This window comes from Arachis hypogaea, chromosome 3, assembly GCF_003086295.3.
Source record: "Arachis hypogaea cultivar Tifrunner chromosome 3, arahy.Tifrunner.gnm2.J5K5, whole genome shotgun sequence".
In the NCBI taxonomy this organism is placed as follows: Eukaryota; Viridiplantae; Streptophyta; class Magnoliopsida; order Fabales; family Fabaceae; genus Arachis; species Arachis hypogaea.
In genome coordinates, this window is record NC_092038.1 from 74195407 (window position 1) to 74202055 (window position 6649).

A 6649-nucleotide genomic window follows, 5' to 3' on the forward strand; every position below is an offset into this window, starting at 1 on the left:
GCTCTTAAAGGGAGCATCTGACATAACTGAGGTAGTAAAGCGTAATGGAACGAGATCTAAAGAAGTTTTTCCCTAGAGGTGTGTGCTGCTGATGGCAGAGGCAGAAGGCCTTCCTATTCTAGGGGGCTAACAGGAACAGTCCTCCACCCCCACTGCCCCTCTCCAGAGCTCAGGCCATGGTTGTCGTAAATGGGTGGTTTGAGGATGGAACATTAAATCCCAGAATAGATAGAGAGCCACCAACACCTGAAGATATGAGAGACCCAAAATATTGTAAGGTGCACCGGAATAAGAGCCATGGAGTGACTGACTGTTATGTGGCGATGACGATGTTTTATAGGCAAGTGAAGGAAGGGAAGATACTCCTAAATGGAGAACAAAACCAAAAAGGTGTAAAAAGTACTCCCTTTCCTCAACACAATGTTGGAATGATAGGTGTTGAAGGAGAGGTAATGCTGACAGAGATTGTAGATGAAGCATAAGAGATGCTCACCATGGAGGAGTCCTTAGATGAAGACACATTGACAAGAGGTCTTTTGAAGTCTTGAGGGTGTAGAATCATGTTCAACCAACTTGGCTTGGAACCCCATGGTGCACGAAAATTACACTCACACTATGTAATTCCGCACAACTAACCAGCAAGTGCATTGGGTCGTCCAAGTAATACCTTACGTGAGTAAGGGTTGATCTCACGGAGATTGCCGACTTGAAGCAAGCTATGGTTATCTTATTATTCTTAGTCAGGATACCAATAGGGTTCTTTAGTTTTAGTTGTAAAAAGTGAAAGAGCATGAAATGAGTATTTGTTACGCAGTAATGGAGAATGTGTTGGAGTTTTGGAGATGCTTTGTCTTCTGAATCTCTGCTTTCTTCCTGTCATCTTTTTCATGCACGCAAGGTTCCTCCTATGGAAAGCTGTGTGTTGGTGGATCACCGTTGCCAATGGCTACCATCCGTCCTCTCAGTGAAAATGGTCCAGGTGCCCTATCACTGAATGGCTAATCATCTGTCGGTTCTCACTCATACTGAAATAGGATCCATTGATCCTTTTGCGTCTGTCACTACGCCCAACCCTTGTGAGTTTGAAACTCATCACAGTCATTCAATCCCTGAATCCTACTTGGAATACCATAGACAAAGTTTAGACTTTCTGGATTCTCAAGAATGCTGCCAATGGATTCTAGCTTATACCACGAAGATTCTGATTAAGGAATCCAAGAGATACTCATTCAATCGAAGGTAGAACGGAGGTGGTTGTCAGGCACGCGTTCATAGATTGAGAATAGTGATGAATGTCATGGATCATCACATTCATCATATTGAAGTGCGAATGAACATCTTAGAGAAAAACAAGCGTGTTTGAATAGAAAACAGAAATAATTACATTAATTCATCGAGACGCTGCAGAGCTCCTCACCCCAACAATGGAGTTTAGAGACTCATGCCATCAAAAAGTACAAAGTTCAGATCTAAAATGTCATGAGGTATAAAACAAGTCTCTAAAAGTTGTTTAAATACTAAACTAGTAACCTAGATTTACAGAAAATGAGTAAACTAAGATAGATAGTGCAGAACTCCACTTCTGGAGCCCACTTGGTGTCTGCTGGGGCTGAGACTTGAGCTTCTCACGTACCTGGGCTGTTTCTGGAGTTAAACGTCAGGTTGTGACCTGTTTTGGGCGTTTAACTCCAACTGGTAACCTATTTCTGGCGTTTGACGCCAGAAAGGAACATGGAACTGGCGTTAAATGCCAGTTTACGTCATTTATCTTCGAGTAAAGTATGGAATATTATATATTGCTGGAAAGCCCTGGATGTCTAATTTCTAATCCAATTGAGAGAGCGCCAATTGGACTCTTGTAGATCGAAAAAATTTATTCTGAGTGCAGGGAGGTCAGAATCCAACAGCATCAGCAGTCCTTTTTCAGCCTGAATCAGATTTTTGCTCAGCTCCCTCAATTTCAGCCAGAAAATACCTGAAATCATAGAAAAACACATAAACTCATAGTAAAATCCAGAAATATGAATTTTTCCTAAAAACTAATAAAAATATACTAAAAACTAACTAAAACATACTAAAAACTACATGAAATTACCCCCAAAAAGCGTATAAAATATCCGCTCATCACAACACCAAACTTAAACTGTTGCCTGTCCCCAAGCAAATAAATAAATAAAATAGGATAAAAAGAAATCAAGAAGCAATAATATCTCAGAGTTCTCAGATTCTAATTAGGTGAGCGGGGCTAGTAAGTTTTTGTTTCCGAACGGTTTTGACATCTCACTTTATCCTTTGAAATTCAGAATGATTGGCATCCATAGGAACTCAGAATTCAGATAGTATTATTGATTCTCCTAGTTTAGTATGTTGATTCTTGAACACAACTATTTTTTGAGTCTTGGCCGTGGCCCTAAGCACTTTGTTTTCCAGTATTACCACCGGATACATAAATGCCACAGACACATAACTGGGTGAACATTTTCAGATTGTGACTTAGCTTTGCTAAAATCCCCAATTAGAGGTGTCTAGAGTTCTTAAGAACACTCTTTTACTTTGGATCACAAATTTAACCACTCAGTCTCAAGCTTTTCACTTGGACCTGCATGCCACAAGCACATGGTTAGGAACAACTTGATTTAGCCGCTTAGGTCTGGATTTATTTCCTTAGGCCCTCCGATCAATTGATGCTCAAAGCCTTGGATCCTTTTTACCCTTGCCTTTTGGTTTAAAGGGCTATTGGCTTTTTCTACTACTCCTTTTCTTTTTTTTTTCACTGCTTTTTCTTGCTTCAAGAATCAATTTCATGATTTTTCAGATCATCAATAACATTTCTCTTGTTCATGATACTTTCAAGAGCCAACAATTTTAACATTCATAAAATTCAATATAAAAAATATGCACTGTTCAGGCATTCATTCAGAAGATAAAAAGTATTGCCACCACATATAAATAATTAGAATTTTCCTTATTAAAAACTCAAAAAATATTGCCTCCTTATTCTAAAAATCTACTATTTTATTCATGTTTGATGATTATGAGAAAAATAAATTATAGCTTAATTGGAGATAAAATCAAAATAGAGATACTAATTACTACTACTCATATATAACTTCTAAGGTAAATTTCTAATAAGAACAATTATCACAGAGTTAAGGCTAAGATTAGGACTCAACAACCTTTATTTTGGGAGGTGGATGCTCCTTTAATCTGTGGGGTGCTTGGCCTTTCAAGAGATAGCTTCTGACGCTTCAGTTACTTCAGTTCACGCCCTTGCTCTTCTTGTTTCCTAAGTAGTTTGCAAAGCATGCTACTTTGATTTTGCTGTTCTTTCTTTAGTTGGTTCCATAGCTTCTTGCAACTTGGTGACAGCTGCTTCAAGACGCACCCAGTATTCAATTTGAGGGATTTCCGAAAGGAACTCCTGTGCTTTCCTCTTGATGGGGTCGTCCTGCACTTGTTGTCCTTCCATTGACTTTTTGGTGATTGGTTGCTCAACTGAGATATACTCATTTACTCCCATCTTCACCCCAGCATCTTTACATAGCATAGAGATTAAGTTGGATAAGCTAATTTGGCATCTTTGGAGTTCTTGTTTGCAATTGTGTAAAGTTCACAAGAGATCAGCTGATGAACTTCCACTTCTTTTCCCAACATAATGCAATGAATCATTACTGCTCTTTTGATGGTGACTTCAGAGCGGTTGCTAGTGGGCAGTATAGAACGTCCAATAAAGTCCAGCCAGCCTCTGGCGACTGGTTTGAGATCTCCTCTCTTGAGTTGATTTGGGACACCCTTTGTGTTGGTTGTCCACTTGGTTCCAGGGAGGCATATGTCCTCTAGAATTTTATCCAAGCCCTTATTTGTTCTCATCATTCTCCTATTAAAGGAGTCTGGGTCATCTTTCAGCTAAGGTAGCTTGAAGATCTCCCTGATTTTCTCAGGGTAGAGGTGAACAATCTTTCCTCTGACCAAAGTTCGATAGTCATAGAAGGCGGTTCCAGCTATTCTCTGCCTGTTTGTTTGCCACAGATTAGAGTAGAATTCCTGAACCATATTTCTTCCCACTTTTGTTTCAGGATTAGCTAGGATTTCCCAGCTCCTGGTTCGAATTTGCTCTTGGATCTTTGAATATTCGTCTTCTTTCAGTTCGAATTTAACTTCTGGGATCACTGACCTTAGACCCATTATTTTGTAGTAATGGTCTGAATGTTCTTTTGTTAAGAACTTCCCTTGATTCCAAAGTGGTTTCGGAATATTCTTTTTCTTGCCTCTTAGAGTGGTTTGTTTTCCCTTAGGAGCCATGATCTTAGTGGGTATTGGTTTAGTGATCATTGATAAACACATCAAACTTAGAGGTTTGCTTGTCCTCAAGCAAAAGAAAGGAAAAGAGAGGGATAGATGGACAGCCAAGTTCAAATTGTGGAGGAGAGGAGGGAGCCGAACGTGGATTTAAAGGGGGGTGGGTTTTCGAAAATTTTGAAGAAGATATGATAGAAGATATGATTTGTAAAAGATAAGTATGATAAGAAAAAGATGCAATTTAAAATTGAAAAGATATGAAAGATATTTGAAAAAGATAAATCTGAATTTTGAAAAGAAGATATGATGAGTTTAAAAAGATTTGAGAAGAATTTAAAAAGATTTGAAAAGAATTCAAAAAGATAATTGAGTTTTGAAAAAGATTTGAAAAGAAGTTGAAGAGGATTTAAAAAAAAAAGATTTATGTTTAGAATTAAGATACATTTGATATCTTTGAAAAAGGATTTGAAAAATTAGGATTTATAATATGTTTATGCAAGAAATTATGGATAGAAACATGAAAATTTGAAAAAAATCAAGTTGGGAACAAAAACTTCCTCCCTTCCACAATCCTGGCGTTAAACGCCCAACTGCTTCATGTTTTGGGCGTTTAACGCCCAGTTGGTGCTTGGTCTGGGCGTTTAACACCTAGCTGTTGCTTCTAGCTGGCGTTAAACGCCAGAAACTCCTTTATCACTGGGCGTTTTTCTGAACGCCTAGGACGCTGTAAATATAGCGTTAAACGCCCAGAAGCTGCTTCTTTCTAGCGTTTAACGCCCAGATGGCTATCTCTACTGGCGTTAAACACCCAGTAGATGCTTCTTTTGGGCGTTTAACGCCCAAGACGGCTCTTACTGGCGTTTTCGCACCAGTGAGCTTCTTTTTGCTATTTTATCCTCTGAATCCTTCTGTAACTTTGTGAACTCATACAATTACTATTTTACCTTGAAGATAATTAATATGAACTTGTAAAATTTTCATGTAATTAATAAATAAGCTTTGTTAATGGCTGGGTTGCCTCCCAGCAAGCGCTTCTTTATTGTCTTTAGCTGGACTATTACTGAGCTTTAATCAAGTCTCAATTTTGAGCATTCTTGCTCAAAATTGCTTTCAAGATAATGTTTGACTCTCTGTCCATTAACAATGAACTTTTTGTCAGAATCGTTATCCTGAAGCTCTACGTATCATATGGTGACACACCTGTAATCACATATGGTCCTCTCCACCGGGATTTTAATTTCCCGGGGAATAATCTGAGCCTAGAATTAAACAGCAGAACTTTCTGCCCTGGCTCAAAGACTCTGGATGACAGTTTCTTGTCATGCCATCTTTTTGCTTTCTCTTTGTAAATTTTTGCATTTTTGAAAGCATTGAGTCTAAATTCCTCTAGCTCATTTAACTGGAGCAATCATTTTTCTCCAGCTAACTTGGCATCAAGGTTTATGAATCTGGTTGTCTAGTAGACCTTATATTCCAGTTTCACTGGCAAGTGGCAGGCTTTTCTATACATAAGCTGGTGTGGAGAGGTCCCTATAGGAGTCTTGAATGCTGTTCTGTATGCCCACAAAGCATCATCCAAGCTTCTTGTCCAATCCCTTCTACAGTTAATCACAGTCCATTCCAGGATTCTTTTAAGTTCTCTATTAGAGACTTCAGCTTGCATATTTGTCTGTGGATGATATGGAGTTGCTACCCTGTGGCTAACTCCATATCGAACCATAGCAGAGTAATGCTATTTATTGCAGAAATAAGCGTCCCATCACTGATTAGTACTCTAGGGACACCAAATCTGCTGAAGATATGTTTCTGGAGGAATTTTAGCACTGTCTTAGTATCATTAGTGGGTGTTGCAATAGCTTCCACCCATTTGGATACATAATCCACTGCCACCAGAATATAAGTGTTTGAGTATGATGGTGGGAAAGGCCCCATGAAGTCAATACCCCATACATCAAACAACTCAATCTCTAAGATCCCTTATTGAGGCATGGCATAACTGTGAAGCAGATTGCCAGATCTTTGGCAACTGTCACAATTAAGTACAAACTCTCAGGAGTCTTTATAGAGAGTAGACCAGTAGAAGCCACATTGGAGGACTCTTGTGGCTGTTCGCTCACTTCCAAAATGTCCTCCATACTGTGATCCATGGCAATGCCAGAGGATCTTCTTTACTTCTTCTTTAGGCACATCGACGGATTACTCCGTCTGCACATCTCTTGAAGAGATATGGTTCATCCCAAAGATAGTACTTTGCATCCGAGATCAATTTCTTTGATTGCTGCCTACTATACTCTTTGGGTATGAATCTCACAGCCTTGTTGTTTGTAATGTCTGCAAACCATGGTACTTC